Here is a 19,204-nt window from a genome sequence, read left to right as displayed (position 1 = left end):
TTACAGAGTACATAGTCATGTCACTGACTGTCCTCAGAGGAGCTCACACTCTGATCCTACCATAGTCATAGTCTAATGTCCTACCATATTATTATTATTATGTATTCGTATACAATACAATAACATTTCTATAGTGCTTTTCTCCCATAGGCTCCAAGCGCTTAGGCCCTCTCAGATTCAGTATAGCACTGGCATCTGCTGCAGCACTATATGCCTAGCCTAACCCTAAATTGACAAATGACCTAACCACTTTTTTTTTTTTTGTAAATTCCTACCCCTGACCTGATATCCTGATCTATCAGTATCCCTAAACCCCCCATCCAATAACACTATCCTAACCCTGCCGATGTCATAGGGCGGCTGGTGGTAGTGGGCCTAGGGCGGTAAAAAGTACAAATCCGGCCCTGCCTGTCCCTGCAAGGCTGGCTCCCCTGAGTCCCCTCCAACAGAGCGATCCATCTCTGCTCTGCTTCCAGGACCCTGCTGCCCGCTGAGAGGGGGCGTGTCGCTCCTGGCCCCTCCCCTTTTGCGATCCGAATCACTCATTTTGATGATTCGGATGATTCGACTCACAAAATAGAATCAAAGATCCGAATCGTTCATGATCCGGACAACACTAGTGGAGGTACGGGGCTGGAGTAGCTTCTATCCAGTCTACTGCTGAATCTGCGAGAAGTGGATCCTTGAGGTGACTATGATGTCTGACTATGACGTCATGTCATGGGCGTGTCACCGCTGGGTACAGCGCAAGCAGTGACAGGTGACCGCATGCAGGGCCGCTATTAGAAATTTTGGGGCCCCTCACACATCATCAGGCCTGGGGCCCCCTTCCCTGGGCCCACCCACTGGTTGCTGTGCCCACCCACTAGCCACCCCACCCCGTGCATGAAGTGCGCTGCGCGAAAAAATGTTCATGGCTCAGAACACTAAAGAAAGCGGCAAGCACAGCAAGATGCGGGGGGAAAGTGGGCGTGGCCATGGCATGTTGAGGGTGGAGTCAAATACTAGCAAAATACAGGTAGTCCCCAGTTAACAAATGAGACAGGGACTTGTAGGACCGTTATTATACTTTATCCATTCTCTTTTGTTCCCCTCTTTTCTTCCTGTGCCTCTTTTGTCAGTGCTGGAATGCAGTGTGCTGGTTAGTGAGCCACAGGCCCGCAGCCAGCATATGCGGCCCTTCCAGCGCTTGCAGGGGCCCAGGGCCCCCAGAAGCCCTGGGCCCCTCACTGCAGTGTCAGTTGTCCCCCCCTGATGGCTGCCCTGACCGCATGCAACCACACGTGACCACAACACAAATACCTTACCAATACCTTACCATGGAAGTGTATAGCTTTGGCCTATCATTAGTACCCCAGTATGTGCAGAAACTGCGCGCTGCAAATTAACTCCGATACTTCCAAATGCACCAAAAAATGGCAGCTTATAATTTAATTGTAAAATGCAGCTGCAGCACAAAGCAGCAGCACGTGAGCAACATCAGCACATTCACTGCAAACACTATTAAATATATATATACAATGTATAGGCCAGAGGGTAAAGGATATTCAGGACACTTTTGCGTTGCTGCATTTACAAGATGGGTGTGGGACTGAGCTCTGGCTGTCTGTGCAGGGGTCATATGGTGACCTATACTGGGGAGGGAGTGAATACATCCCGCTGCCTATACTGGGAGGGCGAGATTAGGGACCTGGGATAAATGTAACCCAAAACCTGCCCCGGTCAGAACTAGGTTCATTTTTACTCACAGAAATCTCCTTCAATGTTTTGCTTCCATCCTGCTATTGCCGCTACAGCCACAAGGGGGAGCTCCGGGTGTGATCAGTGTTCAGACAGCCGCTCTCTCCTTCTAGCTGCCAGCCACAAGGGGGAGCTCCGGGAGTGATCAGTGTTCAGACCCGCTCTCTCCTTCTAGCTGCCAGCCACAAGGGGGAGCTCCGGGTGTGATCAGTGTTCAGACAGCCGCTCTCTCCTTCTAGTTAGTGGAATCGACGTATAGGGCTGAGGTAGCTGCCGTCTTAGCAACACGTCAGTCCTCTCTGCTACCGCCGCCGGCCGAGTGTGCGAGCTCGAGCTCTCTGCAACCGGCGCCGAGTCTGCGAGGAGCGGATCCTCGGGGAAGGTATGATGTCTGACGTCATACTGGGCATATCACCGCTGAGGGCGGTGCATGCAGGCACACGTGACCAGAGCCCATTTACCTTACCATGCAGGTATATAGCTTTGGCCTATCATTAGTGCCCCAGTAGCTGCTGTGCACTATCGTTATTATTGGGGAAAACAGAGCATGGTGGAGGATGGATGTGAAACATTATAGATAAGGAAGGAAGAAGCAGCCTGTGTGCTGCTGTACGTGTAGAGTATGTAGTTTAATGTCTGCCTATTGACTGTTCACAGCAAGGAGGCAGAGCCCTGGAATTATGTACTGTATATGCATAATATGATTAGTGATGTATTCATATTTCATGGGGTTTGGTGTGTGTGGAGGTGGAGCTGACTGCAGGTGGCCATACATCTGTCAACTTGGCGGACAATCGACCATCCAATTTTGTTAATTATGTTTGAATTGGATAAAATCGGTGCTGCCAAGTGACCAATCAACAGTACGACCAAATTGAGGCTGAAATTGGTTGAATGTATTGATTAGGCATGCAGGGAAATCTCGGGTCAACGTGGTTGATTCAGTGCGTGGCGGTAACAGAATGCGATAAACATGAATGACGAATGTGACAGAGACCCCCTGGCTGATGTCCCTCCAAATGTTTTATGTACCCCCTGGTGCTCCTACTTTACCTGTCCCCTCAGTGTCTGCACTGTACTTCCACAGATGTGCCCCACATGACTACCGGCATATAGACATGGGGTGTGTGTCACACATGTGCTAGACGCCGGGTAGTCATATGGCACGCCAATGCAGGAATTCAGTGCTGGCACTCGGAAGTATAAATGCATGGGGGGGTCACATAAAACATTTGGTGGGGCGGCGAGGCAATGTCACAAGGCCATTTTCTAAAAGATTTCATGCTGAAATCGATCAAGAATTGGCCTTTGGTGTATGGGCAGCCAACAGATCTCTATCTGATTAGATTGGATCAGATAGAGATCTGTCTCTTGGTGGAATCTGCCCATCATCCCTAGATGTGTTGTGAGTGCTGGAGTGAAGGCAGGGACTTAAAGGCAACCAGAGACGAACAGCATTGAAAAAATGAAAAAGCTTTTATACATACCTGGGGCTTCCTCCAGCCCTATAAGCCTGGATCGCTCCCTTCGCCGCCATCCTATGCTGCCTCTATCGCCGGTACTGGGACGCGGCCAATTGTACGCAAGAGCAGGGACTCCCTCCATAGCCTTACGCATGTGCCTGTGTAGTATGGAGGCGCATGCGTAAGGATATGGAGAGAGTCCCTGCTCTTGCGTACAATTGGCCGCGTCCGCCGGTAGTGACGCACTGCGCTTGCGTTGACTGGCCGAAAGTACGGGACCTGGTACCGGCGGATAGAGGCAGCGGAGGACGGCGGCATGGGAGCGATCCAGGCTTATGGGGCTGGAGGAAGCCCCAGGTATGTATAAAAGCTTTTTTGCAACGTCTCTGGTTCTCTTTAAAGGAGTCATCAGGGGAAAAATAGTAAAAGTGGTACTTACCGGGGGCTTCCTCCAGCTCCAAGCTCCCAGGACGTCCCTCGCCGCAGCTCTGCCCGCAGTCGTTCGCCGCAGGTCCGTCCCGGTCCCCGGCGATGACGTCATAGCGACCTCCAGGTCGCTCTGTACTGCGCCTGCACGAGCGGCGCTGTCGATCACCGCCACGTGGGCCGGAGCGGACTGCGAACGCGCAGTACTACTACGCCTGCGCAGTCCGCTCCGGCCCACGTGGCGGTGATCGATAGCGGTGATCGACAGCGCCGCTCGCGCAGGCTTACTTTCAGATAGATGGGTCAAATCAACTATTTCTGACAGGTACAATCGATTTTTCGATCATGTCTCTACAAAATTGATTACAAAAAAGAACGATCGGACCTGTCAGAAACAATCGATTTAACTGGTCTGTCTGACGGGAAATTGCATGGTGTGTATCAAGCATAAAATATTGTAATTTCCACTAACAGCCACAAGGGTGTAATTTAACGTGTACTTGTAGGGAATAAGAAGTGCCCCTACCAGATACTTACCTTGGTAAGGGTAAGCCTCTGGATTCTCCGTCCTCCTCCACTGAGCCGTTCCAGCGCTGAGATCCCTGCAAAACCACTTGTGGACTGTTTGCGCATTGCACAGGAGCACCAGCCAGGCTCCAGCGGAAAAAAGCCAAGCACAGTCGGTTCTGTGCTACTGCGCAGGTGACACGTGGCCACGCTTCAGGTCTCATCACTGGACTGGCCTGGCTGATGAAGATGGGGATGTTTCTAGAGGACCCAGAGGCTTCCCCCTCCCATAGATCCGAAATAGGTTGTAGCAAACATTATAGGTTTGCTTTTAGGCTGGTTTTACACTTGAAAAGTGTTTGCGGTGTGATGCGCACAAAATGCCTAACCTGTAACGATTGCTGTTTTCACCGTGGATTAGGCGGTGAGTATTTGGTAACGCCTGGGGGAGGAGCTGGGCTTCCTTCTTTGCATGCAAAGGGATTAGTTCCCCATCAGGTCCGTCGGTCCCTGCCTCTCTCTGATTGGCCGATATAGAGCAATGCTGATTGGTGGGCTGGGTAATGTTATACTATTTAAACTGTGATGTATTACATGTTGGTGTGATGACTTTGCTTCTTGGCTTGAAAAAGGGCTATACGCCCGAAACAGCGGAGGTGTCGCTGACAGATACTTGACATCATGCTTTTTAACCAATAAAAGAGCTATTTCCTACTGAAGACGGTGCTGACTCGTTTTGGACCTTGACTATTGATTTGGTCTGATGTGCACAGACCATAGGAGTCATAGCACGTTTGAACTATATCTCTCCCATTGGTGCTTGCTTTACACTGTGGTTCTAACCTGTAACCCTGCAGCAGAGTGCTCCGACAGGGTCATATGTATAGCGCCTTCCCCTCGCACGCCCGTCGCCCTGTGACGTACTCTGCTGGACAGGAAGTACGTCACTGGGATTCTCTTGTTTCCCTGTCGTATTCCAGTCATTCTGCGCATCCACACCGTCCACATTGCCCATTGACTTAATTGCTTCCACTGCCGCTGTGTAACTGTAATGTGCTGTTGACCCTGCGGTGGCTCGACGGTGGATCGGGCACTTCCTTCGCAAGCCAACATGGTAAGTGTGCTACTAGGCCCCATTTCCTTGCATTGCCCTTGTGTTACGATGCGGTTTGCACCTGCGCAGTAGAGTGGACCCGATGGGGCTCGACTATTTCCGCTAGAGCCAGAAGGGGAAGATGGTACTGTGCCTGTGCTGGATCCAAAAGGTAAATATCGCCGCATGCCATAGGTGCTACTGAGCCTGCAGGCGGCCGTCAGTGGATTTTCAGGGGGAGCCAGTGCTGGATAGGAGCTACTGTGAAGGACAGGAAAAGCCTCATTAGGATCCAGAGGCTTCCCCCTCCTGAGGTTAGTACCTCCAGGGGCACTTTTTCAATTACAGACTCTCTTTAACAACAAGGGCATGTCAGTAATCTGATCAGGGCTGCACTCCTCTTCTGGCACAAGTGTGGCCGTGCTGCGCCTGTGTGAGTACGGCCGTGCTTGTGCAGTAGGCTGGAGCAGATACTGCACAGGTGAGGCCCTGCTCGCATGGCTGCAGAGGGAGATGGCTCCAAGCAGCACAAGGTTCCCGGCAAGCAGCGGAGGACACAGAGGGAAGCCTCTGTAGGATGCTGAGGCTTCCCTCTCCTTAGGTGATTGTGTTTCTGAACACAAGCTTCAGCTCAGGTTTTCCAGCCCAATATCCAGCTACTGCATAGATAAACATAAAAAAGGAGAAAAATCCCTACCATTACAGTGGTTCATGTGCATGTAAACCATTGCAATTTTGGGGATTTTTTTCTTTTTTCCTTTCAAATTATTTCAGACCATTGGAGTTGAGCTTAGGTACTCCTTTTTAGCAGAATATTGATGTGCTGTGTGTTTTAATATATTGAAATATGTGTGTGTGGAGCTTGTGTATGAGTACTGTATCTGTATATTCACTAAATATGGGCAATGAGATTCATTTTCTGGAGTTCGGTGTGGGTGCGACTGTGTGTGAAGAGTGGCCATACATATGTCAATTTCGAATTTGATCTACCATTATTATTATCTGATTGTATGAAAATCAGTATTATAATAAGCCTGCTTAATCAAGGATTTGACCGGTTGGACATCAACATCCAGGGGTGGCGAGGCGGCAACACGAGGCCGATTCTTGAGAGATTTCATGTTGAAATTGATCAGGAATCGGCCTGTGGTGTATGGACAGGCAACAGATATTTCTCTGATCTAAGATCTGTCTCTTGGTTGAATCTGCCCATACATTGCTAGATGTATGGGCCAGGGCTGTGGAGTCGGAGCAATTTTCGGGCACCTAGAGTCAGTCGGTTGTTTCATGAACTGAGGAGCTGGAGTTGAATGATTTTTCTACCCACTCCATGTTTCGGACTGGGCTGTGGAGTCAGTCGAGGAGTTGGAGCTATTTTGGTACCTGGAGTCGGAGGGTTTCATAAACTGAGTTGTAGTCGGATGATTTTTTTTTACCGACTCCACAGCCCTGGTATGGGCATCTTTAGGGAGGGCAAGATTAAAGGCAAGTCGACAAAGGCACTAGCCTGGTGATGGCAGGGGGCCCGCATGATGTGGGGATATGAGGGTTTTATTTTTTCTGAATTACGGTATACATTTCACTTGCCTGTTTTTAGTTGAATTTTGTAAATGGAGCTTGAAAATGGCTTTGTGTTTCTGCATTTCAGGCCATAAAGCAATAAAATGTGAATATTTTGAATTTTGTTTTAATCAAATTCATGCAGGACACAGAGATGTTTCATTTGTACAGAAGTAATAAGACAAAGCTTGTGGCTGGTTGCTATTTCAGAGTGATAACATCATCAGCAAACTGAAAAAATCTCTGGGTCACCCTAGCATACCTGCAAAAAAAAAAAAAAATCACTGTCTCCAACTGTAATTAATAAAAAAAAACAGGACTATTCTGCAAATACGCATTAAAGCAGACCTTCAGCATAACTTAAAGGGATACTGTCTTGTCACGCTGTCTGGTTACATGACGAGAGTGGGTGCTCTAATAATAGAGGCAGGGACACCTGAAGAAGGTAGATCACCATTCTGCTTTGGGGGAGGGGTCACATCTGGCTACTTATTCTGGATGGCCCCTTTGGCCACCTACACTGAGTGCACCTACTTCTGGCTACCTAGTTCTTCTTTCTACCTTTATGGGGGGAGGCTACCTATACTGGGTTGCCCTTCGCTCTACCAATACTGAGGGGGCTTCCTATACTGTGGGGCTACCTCTGGCTACCAATAATGGGGGATACTTCCTAATACTGGGGTCCCTTCTGACTATCTATACCGGGGGGCTACCTATACAGGAGAGCTACTTCTGGCTACCTGTACTGTTAAGGAGGGGGCTGCTTCTGGCTATCTAGACTGGGAGATGCTGCATAAATTTGGGGGATTACTTCGCACTTCCTATACACTGTGGAGCTACATGGGGCTATCTGATACTAGAGGGTACCCTCTGACTACCAATACTGAAGGACTGCTTAAAGAGAACCCGAGGTGGGTTTGAAGAATATTATCTGCATACAGAGGCTGGATCTGCCTATACAGCCCAGCCTCTGTTGCTATCCCAAACCCCCCTAAGGTCCCCCTACACTCTGCAATCCCTCATAAATCACAGCCACGCTGCTGACAAACAGCTTGTCAGAGCTGGCTGTGTTTATCTCTATAGTGTCAGTCTGCTGCTCTCCCCGCCTCCTGCAGAACTCCAGTCCCCGTCTGCATCCCTTCCCTCCCTGCTGATTGGAGGGAAGGGACGGGGGTAGAGACCGGAGCTATGCAGGAGGCGGGGAAGCAGCTGAGACTGACACTACAGATGTAAACACAGCCTCACAGCACGGCTGTGATTTATGAGGGATTGCAGAGTGCAGGGGGACCTTAGTGGGGTTTGGGATAGCAACAGAGGATGGGCTGTATAGGCAGATCCAGCCTCTGTATGCAGATAACATTCTTTAAACACACCTCGGGTTCTCTTTAATACCAGGGGCAACTCAGGCTACTTAAAACTGGTGGGGGTGGGGGGGGTGGTGGGGGCACAGAGGTTTCTTACTAGCTGCACCCCTGGCACTGTGGTAAGAATGTTTTTGTTATTTCAGGATACAGATGTCAGATTTACTTGACTTCCATTATAAGTAAAGATTTGCTTTAAAGAGAAACCGTAATTAAGGATTGAACTGATACTCCCTTTCCCATGAGAAAGCTTTTCCTTTTCACAAATGGATAATCAGGGGACTCTATATGGCTGATACTGTGGTAAAACCCCTCCCACACTGATGCCAGGACCATGGTTCTGATATCACACTGTGCAAGCCTTGTTGCATTGTGGGAATTAACAGGATCTCTTTCCACTTATATCGCTTTCCAGTAGTAGAAAAGTCACCATGTGATAAATGTCAGAATGTAAATCAGGGAGAGAAAAGATTTTACAATGGGCAAACACTGACTAAATCATTTATACATAATTATTGTAAAAATTAAGCACTTTTTTTTAGTACATTATTTTCACTGAGTTCTTCTTTAACATGATCACATTTCTGCTTGATATACCCACCTTGCCAATTACATGGAGATTTCAAGGTGCCAAAACAGCTCAACGAGGCCACAGAATTGGACCAAGTGCTGAAGCATGTTTAGTTACAGCGGTCGGGTAAAGGTGCCCAAGCATCACGTGACTTAGTAGCCAATTGACCATCCGAGTTGATAATTGTTTGCATGCATCAATGGGACATGATGGAAAATCTTCAATACTTGAAGATGCTGTGCCATGGAAGATAATGGAGATATATAAAAAAAAAGAATTCTCGATCAGATACATGGCAAGGACAGCGTGCAATATCGGGACGAGCGCCAGAACCCCCAGCTCTGTCTCTCCTAGTGTTTTATGTCCAAACACCCCCCCCCCCCCACCCGCAGTTAAACTTTACCTGTCTGCCAACCGCGATGAGAGATTTAAGCATTAGGGCCCCACGTGACTACTGGCATATAGCGTGTGGTGACGTCACACACGCCCTACGTGTTATAATGCAGGCAAATGCGGAAGTACGAGGAAACTGACATTATGACAGGTAAAGTATAACTGCATGGGCACTGCGGGGGGGGGGGCATAAAACATTAGGAGGGGGCAGTGGGTGCGGGTGGTGAAGCGGCGTCACAGGGCCAGTCCCCAAACTAATTCATGCTGAAACTTATCGGGAATTGGCCTGCGGTTTACGGCAGCCTACAGATCTCTCTCCGATCAGATTTGACCAGAGAGAGACCTGTCTCTTGGTCGATCGGCCACCAAACTCACTAGATGTATGGATACCGTAAGTATTCAAAGCAGGGGCTCACAGCAGGTGGGTAAGTATTTAGCATAGGTGCTTACGGTGGGGTGGGCATGTAGTTAGTGTAGGTGCTTACAGTGGGTGGATAAGTATACTGCGCATGTGCTTACAGCAGATGGATAAGTATTCAGCACAGATGCCTTCAGGATGTAGATATGTATACAGTGCATGTGCCTACAGGGTGTAGATTTGTATATTGTGCATGTGCTTACAGCGGGTAGGTAAGTATCCAGCACAGATGCCTTCAGGATGTAGATATGTATACAGCTCAGGTGCCTACAGGCTGTAGATTTGTATACTGCGCATGTGCTTACAGCAGGTAGGTAAGTATTCAGAGCAGGTGCCTACAGGATGTAGATGTGTATACAGCCCAGGTGCCTACAGGGTGTGGATCAGTTTACAGTGCATGTGCTTACAGTGGGTGGATAAGTATTCAGCGTAGATGTCTTCAGGCTGTAGATATGTACACAGTGCATGTGCCTACAGGGTGTAGATATGTATACAGTGCATGTGCCTACAGGGTGTAGATATGTATGCAGTGCATGGGCTTACAGTAAGTAATTAGGTATTTGGAGGTCTATGGAAGTTTCATGTCAGGTGATATAAAAGTTTACTGTATAGCATTAACGAAAGATAGTTGCTGATTTTATTTAATTTACATATTACATTATTTTATTCTGCAGACAGACCTTGTGATAAAACGCCTTTTGAGGGGAATGTAAGTATGAGAAAACCTAGTAATTAATGATTCTGGTGCAGAGATGTTTGTATTGTACGTGTTCAAGTGGTAAAAGTATGATGTGTGTATTCAGTGCAAGAAGTTTATGTCAGACTGACCTGTCTCCCTGTTTTAGGGCCTATTTCCACTGTGCTGGTGTGCGTCTTGCGAGATGCACACCGGTACTTGCAGTAATGCAAGAATGCACCTGAATCCCTCGAGCTGTGCCATGCATATAGAGATTCAGATTTGTGATGAATATTTTGGCTGCATGCCATCTGATTCTCGCCCCCCCGGCGCATGCAATATTTTTAAATAGGCTGCTTTTCCCCATTTGATTTTGCATGCGGGAAAACGCAGTGATTCATGTCTAGTAGGAACAGGCCTTTAGGCTGTAAGCTTTAGGCCGGAGGAGGATGCCCCAGGTATGTACATTTTTTTTTTCCCCATTCATCTCTGGTACACTTTAAAGAGACTCAGAAGTCTCTAAAAAAATGTATTTTTTTGTCATAAATCTTTTTAATACTATATCCCTAACTAAACCGCCACATCCCCGCCAATCTAAATCCCCTCAAACACCCCGGGGAGCAATCCGGGCAGCTCTTTCGTGTGAGGCAGGGCTATGAGCTGCAGCCCTGCCTCACACGCGTCTGTCAGCGGCGGATCGCCGCCTCTCCCCTGCCCCTCTCAGTCTTCCTTTGCTGAGAGGGGAGAGGCGGAGATCCGCCGCTGACAGACGTGTGTAAGGCAGGGCTGCAGCTCATAGCCCTGCCTCACACGGAAGCGCACAGGGCAGCAAAATCCACGACCAAGAAAGTCGTGGATTTTGCGGGGAAGAGTTAGACTGTGCTCCTCCCCCTCATTCTACTACATGGCCACATCTGAGCTTATAGGCACCGCACTGTGTGTAGGTGTGACTCAGTGACCACGCTGGCTTCCCACTATAAGACAAAAAAAAATAACGTTTATTATTATTTATATAGCACCAACATCTTACACAGTGCTGTAAAGTGTGTGTGTATATATATATATATATATTAGTCTTGTCACTAACTGTCCCTCAAGGAGCTTACAATCTAATTCCTACCATTGTTATACACTCACCTAAAGGACTATTAGGAACACCTGTTCAATTTCTCATTAATGCGATTATCTAATCAACCAATCACATAGCAGTTGATTCAATGCATTTAGGGGTGTGGTCCTGGTCAAGACAATCTTGTGAACTCCAAACTGAATGTCAGAATGGGAAAGAAAGGTGATTTAAGCAATTTTGAGCGTGGCATGTTTGTTGGTGCCAGACAGGCCGGTCTGAGTATTCCACAATCTGCTCAGTTACTGGGATTTTCACACACAACCATTTCTAGGGTTTACAAAGAATGGTGTGAAAAGGGAAAAACATCCAGTATGCGGCACTCCTGTGGGCGAATATGCCTTGTTGATGCTAGAGGTCAGAGAAAAATGGGCCGATTGATTCAAGCTGATTGAAGAGCAACGTTGACTGAAATAACCACTCGTTACAACCGAGGTATGCAGCAAAGCATTTGTGAAGCCACAACACGCACAACCTTGAGTCAGATGTGCTACAATAGCAGAAGACCGCACTGGGCACCACTCATCTCCACTAAAAATAGGAATAAGAGGCTACAATTTGCATGAGCTCTCCAAAATTGGACAGTTGAAGACTGGAAAAATGTTGCCTGGTCTGATGAGTCTCGATCGAGTCAGAATTTGGCGTAAACAGAATGAGAACATGGATCCATCATGCCTTGTTACCACTGTGCAGGCTGGTAGTGGTGGTGTAATGGTGTGGGGGATGTTTTCTTGGCACACTGTAAGGTAGCCATACACTGGTCGATTTGCCATTAGATCGACCAACTGACAGATCCCTATCTGATCGGAGAGGGATCGTATGGCTGCCTTTACTGCAAACAGATTGTGAATCGATTTCAGCCTAAAACCGATCACAATCTGTTGAGCTGCTCCTGCCGCCTGTCCCCCCGTATACATTACCTGAAGCTGGCTCCGGGTCCTCTTCTCCGCGCTGCACCGCATCCCAGCATCCCGCACCGCATCCCAGCGTACACTGTCACTCCGTGACCAGGAAGTTCAAATAGAGCGCCCTCTATTTGAACTTCCTGGTCACTGGAGTGACACAGGAAGTTAATGTACGCTGGGATGGAGCAGGAACAGAGCGGTGGAGCGCGAAGAAGATGCCAGGGAGCCAGCGTCAGGTAATGTATACCTGTATCGGATCGACCGCCGCTAGCGACGCACTCCCTACCCGCGGGCGATCGTCGGTAATTTCCCGCACGGCGCGATTGACGGACCGATCCGATTTCGGGAGGAAATCGGATCGGCGGGTGCGTTTAGCGTGAACGATTGGCAGCAGATTCAATCCCAGTGATCGAATCTGCTGTTGAACGGCGGCAAATCGGGCCAGTGAATGGCCAGCATAAGGCCCCTTAGTGCCAGCTGGGCCTTGTTTAAATGCCACGGGCTATCTGAGCATTCTTTCTGACCATGTCCATCCCTTCATGACCACCATGTACCCATCCTCTGATGGCTACTTCCAGCAGGATAATATTAGCACCATGTCACAAAGCTTGAATCATTTCAAATGGGTTTCTTGAACATGACAATGTGTTCACTGTACTAAAATGGCCCCCACAGTCACCAGATCTCAGCCCAATAGAGCATCTTTGGGATGTGATGGAATGGGAGCTTGGTGCCCTGGATGTGCATCCCACAAATCTCTCATCAATTGCAAGATGCTATCCTATCAATATGGGCCAACATTTCTAAAGAATGCTTTCAGCACCTTGTTGAATCCATGCCATGTAGAATTAAGGCAGTTCTGAAGGCGAAAGGGGGTCAAACACCGTATTAGTATGGTCTTCCTAAAAATCCTTTAGGTGAGTGTACAGTATGTCTATATCATGTACTATATGTATTGTAGTCTAGGGCCAATTTAGGGGGAGCCAATTAACTTATCTGTATGTATTTGGGATGTGGGAGGAAATCAGAGCGCCCAGAGGAAACCCATGCAGACACAGGGAGAGTATACAAACTCCTTGCAGATAGTGCCCTGGCTGGGATTCAAAGCGGGGACCAAGCGCTGCAAGGCAAGAGCACTACACCACCGTTCTGCCAGAGTTTCTGCTGAATGCTATGCTGGGACTTGTAGTTCCACAGAGACACATTCCTCTCTCTGTATTATTGGAGAGGGGATTGTATCTGGGCAAACTGTGACTTCTCCAAAATTGTGATGCTTGTGAAACTCGTGTATTAGGCCGACAATTGCAGATTGGGCATGAACAGCTGATCTGGCTGTTTTTTTTACTCTTCCCTTAACCTCATCCCAACATTGTCCTCTCTGATGCCCGACACTAACCTGAGTGCCCGACACTAATCTCTCCTCTCCTGGGCCTAACACTAACCACCCCCTTTCATATGACTTAAAGGAAACCTGAGGTAGGGGGATATAATAGTCAGATTGTCCCTCATATTACCCAGAAGTGGTAAGATTGTACCATCAAGATTGTACCTTTAACCTCCTTGCCGGTCTAAAAAATCCGGCAAGGAGGCAGCGCCGCACATTTTTTTTTTTTTTTTTTTTTTTTAAATCATGTAGCGAGCCAAGGGCTCGCTACATGATAGCCGCTAAGCGGCGGCATCCCCCCACCCACTCCGATCGCCTTCGGCGATCAGAGTATGCAGGGAATCCCATTGAGAACGGGATTTCCTGCAGGGCTTCCCCGGTCGCCATGGCGACGGGGCGGGATGACGTCACCGACGTCATGGACGTCGGGACGTCATAGGGAATCCCGATCCGCCCCTCAACGCTGCCTGGCACTGATTGGCCAGGCAGCGCAGGGCTCTGGGGCGGGGGGGAGCGACTCGGCGCGGCGGATTTTGGCGGATCGGCGGCGAGCGGCGGCGATCGGAAGTTACAAGCAGCTAGCAAAGTGTTAGCTGCTTGTAACAAAAAAAAAATTATGCAAATCGGCCCAGCGGGGCCTGAGATATCCTCCTGCGCAGGTTACCCCGAGCTGAGCTCGGGATAACCGGCAAGGAGGTTAATGGATACCTTTAAGGTTGCCACTAACCATACAATTTACTTATCGATCGTTTACAAACAATTATTCGTATACAGTGGAGGAAATAATTATTTGACCCCTCACTGATTTTGTAAGTTTGTCCAATGACAAAGAAATGAAAAGTCTCAGAACAGTATAATTTCAATGGTAGGTTTATTTTAACAGTGGCAGATAGCACATCAAAAGGAAAATCGAAAAAATAACCTTAAATAAAAGATAGCAACTGATTTGCATTTCATTGAGTGAAATACGTTTTTGAACCCTCTAACAATAAAAGACTTAATACTTAGTGGAAAAACCCTTGTTTGCAAGCACAGAGGTCAAACGTTTCTTGTAATTGATGACCAAGTTTGCACACATTTTAGGAGGAATGTTGGTCCACTCCTCTTTGCAGATCATCTCTAAATCCCTAAGGTTTCGAGGCTGTCTCTGTGCAACTCTGAGCTTGAGCTCCCTCCATAGGCTTTTTATTGGATTAAGTTCCGGAGACTGACTAGGCCACTCCATGACCTTAATGTGCTTCTTCTTGAGCCACTCCTTTGTTGCCTTTGCTGTATGTTTTGGGTCATTGTCGTGCTGGAACACCCATCCACAACCCATTTTCAGTTTCCTGGCAGAGGGAAGGAGGTTGTCGTTCAGGATTTCACGATACATGGCTCCGTCCATTTTCCCGTTGATGCGATTAAGTTGTCCTGTGCCCTTAGCAGAAAAACACCCCCAAAGCAAAATGTTTCCACCCCCATGCTTGACGGTGGGGACGGTGTTTTGGGGGTCATAGGCAGCATTTTTCTTCCTCCAAACACAGCGAGTTGAGTTAATCCCAAAGAGCTCTATTTTGGTCTCATCAGACCACAGCACCTTCTCCCAGTCACTCACAGAATCATTCAGGTGTTCATTGGCAAACTTCAGACGGGCCTGCACATGTGCCTTCTTGAGCAGGGGGACCTTGCGAGCCCTGCAGGATTTTAATCCATTGCGGTGTAATGTGTTTCCAATGGTTTTCTTGGTGACTGTGGTCCCTGCTAATTTTAGGTCATTCACTAACTCCTTCCGTGTAGTTCTAGGATGCTTTTTCACCTTTCTCAGAACCATTGACACCCCACGAGGTGAGATCTTGCGTGGAGCCCCAGAGCGAGGTCGATTGATGGTCATTTTGTGCTCCTTCCATTTTCGAACAATCGCACCAACAGTTGTCACCTTCTCTCCCAGCTTCTTGCTAATGGTTTTGTAGCCCATTCCAGCCTTGTGCAGGTCTACAATTTTGTCTCTGACATCCTTGGACAGCTCTTTGGTCTTTCCCATGTTTGAGAGTTTGGAGTCTGCTTGATTGATTGATTGATTGATTCTGTGGACAGGTGTCTTTTATACAGGTGACTAGTTAAGACAGGTGTCCTTAATGAGGGCGACTAATTGAGTAGAAGTGTCTAACCACTCTGTGGGAGCCAGAACTCTTAATGGTTGGTAGGGGTTCAAAAACGTATTTTACTCAATGAAATGCAAATCAGTTGCTATCTTTTATTTAAGGTTATTTTTTCGATTTTCCTTTTGATGTGCTATCTGCCACTGTTAAAATAAACCTACCATTGAAATGAAACTGTTCTGAGACTTTTCATTTCTTTGTCATTGGACAAACTTACAAAATCAGTGAGGGGTCAAATAATTATTTCCTCCACTGTACATTACCTGCTCCTGCCGCCGCGCTCCTGGCTCCAGTCCTGCTTCGCGATCCTCTTCTGCCATCCACCAATGCCTGCTGCTACAGCCGCCATGATCCTGGCTCCAGTCCTGCTTCGCGATCCTCTTCCATCTACCGCTGTTGCAGCCGGCAAACATCGCTAGCCGGTGAGTCCTAATTAGCCGCGCAGGGATTACGCAATCAGTACAAGTGCGCCAGGGTCATGCATGCGTAATCACCGTGCGGCTAATTGGGACTCACCGGCAAGCGATGTTCGGCGTCTGTAGCAGCGGTAGATGGGAGAAGAGGATAGCAAAGCAGGACTGGAGCCAGGATCATGGCAGCAGGAGCAGGTAACGTATATACTGTATTTACGCTGCTGGCACAGGGGGGTATGGACAGGGGGACATGGCCGGCACAGCGGGACACGGACGGCAAAGGGGGACACTGACAGGGGGAAATGGCTGGCACAGGGACACTGACAGGGGGACATGGCTGGCACAGGGACACTGACAGGGGGACATGGCTGGCACATGGACACTGACAGGGACATGGCTGGCACAGGGGGACACTAACAGGGGGACATGGCTGGCACAGGGACACTGACAGGGGGACATGGCTGGCACAGGGACACTGACGGGGACATGGCTGGCAGAGGGACACTGACAGGGGGACATGGCTGGCACAGGGACACTGACAGGGGGACATGGCTGGCACAGGGACACAGACAGGGGGACATGGCTGGCACAGGGACACTGACAGGGGGACATGGCTGGCACAGGGACACAGACAGGGGGACATGGCTGGCACAGGGACACTGACAGGGGGACATGGCTGGCACAGGGACACAGACAGGGGGACATGGCTGGCACAGGGACACTGACGGGGACATGGCTGGCAGAGGGACACTGACAGGGGGACATGGCTGGCACAGGGACACTGACAGGGGGACATGGCTGGCACAGGGACACTGACAGGGGGACATGGCTGGCACAGGGACACTGACAGGGGGACATGGCTGGCACAGGGACACAGACAGGGGGACATGGCTGGCACAGGGACACAGACAGGGGGACATGGCTGGCACAGGGACACTGACAGGGGGACATGGCTGGCACAGGGACACTGACAGGGGGACATGGCTGGCACAGGGACACTGACAGGGGGACATGGCTGGCACAGGGACACTGACAGGGGGACATGGCTGGCAGAGGGACACTGACAGGGGGACATGGCTGGCAGAGGGACACTGACGGGGACATATCTGGCACGGGGAGACTGACAGGGGGACATGGCTGCCACAGGGGGACATGGCTGGCACAGAAGGGCATGGTTGGCACAGGAGGACATGGCTGCCACAGGGGGGCATGGTTGGCACAGGAGGACATGACAGGCACAGGGGGAAACAGCAGGCACAGGGGGACACAGGAACAGCCAATCCCTACACTGACCACATAGGGGAACACAGGCAGGCAACATGGGAATAGGCAATCATTACACTGTCCCCTTATGTGGTCAGTGTAATAGTATGTAGAGTAACTGGGGGGTGAAAAGTCCCTAAGACGCCCCTGCATCATGGACGCACCAAGGTTTATTTTTTTCCTGATTTTTGCCTTCTAAATCTGGGTGCGTCTTATATGCCGGAGCGTCTTATACGGCGAAAAATACGGTATATTGCCTTCAAAGATGTAATTGATTGCAGCAAGGTTAACAGGTTGTGGACCCAATGATGCAAAGGAAATAATGTAAAAACCTACACTATTGAGTAAATCACAAAGCAATCCTTTAGGGGTGTTTTTGTATTTACACTATATAGTTCATGTAGAATGGTATTACATTTAGTACTCTTCTTGAATAACTACTGATACCTTTTTTGTATTATTTCAGCGGTATTAAGTGCTTTATGGCAGCTTAGCACCTCTACGTCCATTCTCACTGATCCATCACTGATACCAGAGCAGGCCGTGCAAGCAGTCACGAGAGGGGAGATTGGAGATACCTTCTACTAGAAAAGCCAGACATCATCGATCTGGACTTCCTATGGTGGCCTTAGTAAGGAGCTCTGGGACATCGCCAACATAATCTCAAGAGTCACAAAGTGCCTGCGCTCTGTAAATGCAATTGTGAGCTCTGTGAGCCAGTGTTTTATTTCCCTATTCTTGCTTTATATACCCAGTGTTAAAAATTGTTCTAGTCTTCCATGTCTGTATTTGATGATTGTCCATTCAGTTGTTGAGTTTTATGTTGTCTGTTCAACTCACTAAACTGTTGCCAGAGTATTATATACTGTAGATTACAGTCTTTTTTACAACAACATTCAACAAAGAAATAAACTTTGGTCTGTGATTTACGCACATGTATTGAGACTTCAGTTGTGTTGCTGTTATGACACACCAACACAAGTAATAAGGAATATACACAATTGATGGATTGCTGTAGTAGTTGTCATTTTAGCATGAATCCACAAAACAGGTGCACTTGAAGCCTCAAACTTGGGAGGTTAGTCATCCAATAGTTTTCTTTCTGACGTACTGAAGGCTCAGAGATTAACAGTAAAAATTTCTGTCTGTCTGTTTGGAAGATCTTGGAAGCCGTGGGGGTAGTATGGTGGTATAATTAAAATGAGTGTAAAGGTTCCCATACATCTAGCGATTTTGGCGCCCGAAAGACAGAACTTTCTCTGATCGAATCTGATTGGAGAGAGATCCGCTGGCCACCATAAACCTCAGGGTGATTCCCAATTGTTTTCAGCATGAAATCTTTAGGGAAACATCCTTGTGACTCGCCTCACTGCCCCCCCCCCCCCCCCCCAAATGTTAGATGGACACACCCAAAGATGGCTGAACACAACGCTTAACGACCATTGACTTCTGGCTTCCATTGAATGCAGTCCGGTAGCAGCATTTGTAACCACATGCATGCCTGTGTTTGACACATGATGCGGGTATACAGCAGCAAAGAATTGCCTCATGCACTGTGCTCAGCTGTACATATACAGGTCTAAGAACAACATTGGTACCTGAACTACGGCTTGTAAGGAAACCTGAGGGCCTGAATCGCTTTGGAAAAGCAATTTAGCAGTGGCGTTGTTGGGCCATTTTCTTGTGTAAATGAAATTTAAAGTACTTGTGCCATCTCCCGATACACATTTCTGTTGGCTTCCAGGTGCTTAGCCCCGCCCCCAGCAC

General features: G+C 48.5%; 2 long non-coding RNA genes across 2 annotated transcripts in view; one reads left to right on the top strand and one right to left on the bottom strand.

Annotated features, from left to right (window-relative positions):
• LOC137546952 (uncharacterized) overlaps positions 1-2,117 on the bottom strand; it is a 259,238-nt gene extending 257,121 nt beyond the window's left edge. The window contains exon 1 of the long non-coding RNA XR_011026408.1: positions 1,749-2,117. This is a non-coding gene — a long non-coding RNA (uncharacterized lncRNA). The remainder of the gene's footprint in view (positions 1-1,748) is intronic.
• Positions 1,876-18,366, top strand: LOC137546951 (uncharacterized). Its single transcript, XR_011026407.1, has 3 exons — positions 1,876-2,213; positions 10,207-10,241; positions 17,904-18,366. It is a non-coding gene; the product is annotated as an uncharacterized lncRNA (long non-coding RNA).
• The last annotated feature ends 838 nt before the right edge of the window (positions 18,367-19,204 follow it).

The sequence above is a fragment of the Hyperolius riggenbachi genome, chromosome 2 (assembly GCF_040937935.1).
Source record: "Hyperolius riggenbachi isolate aHypRig1 chromosome 2, aHypRig1.pri, whole genome shotgun sequence".
Classification (NCBI taxonomy): domain Eukaryota; kingdom Metazoa; phylum Chordata; class Amphibia; order Anura; family Hyperoliidae; genus Hyperolius; species Hyperolius riggenbachi.
This window is presented reverse-complemented; position numbering and strand designations above follow the sequence as displayed.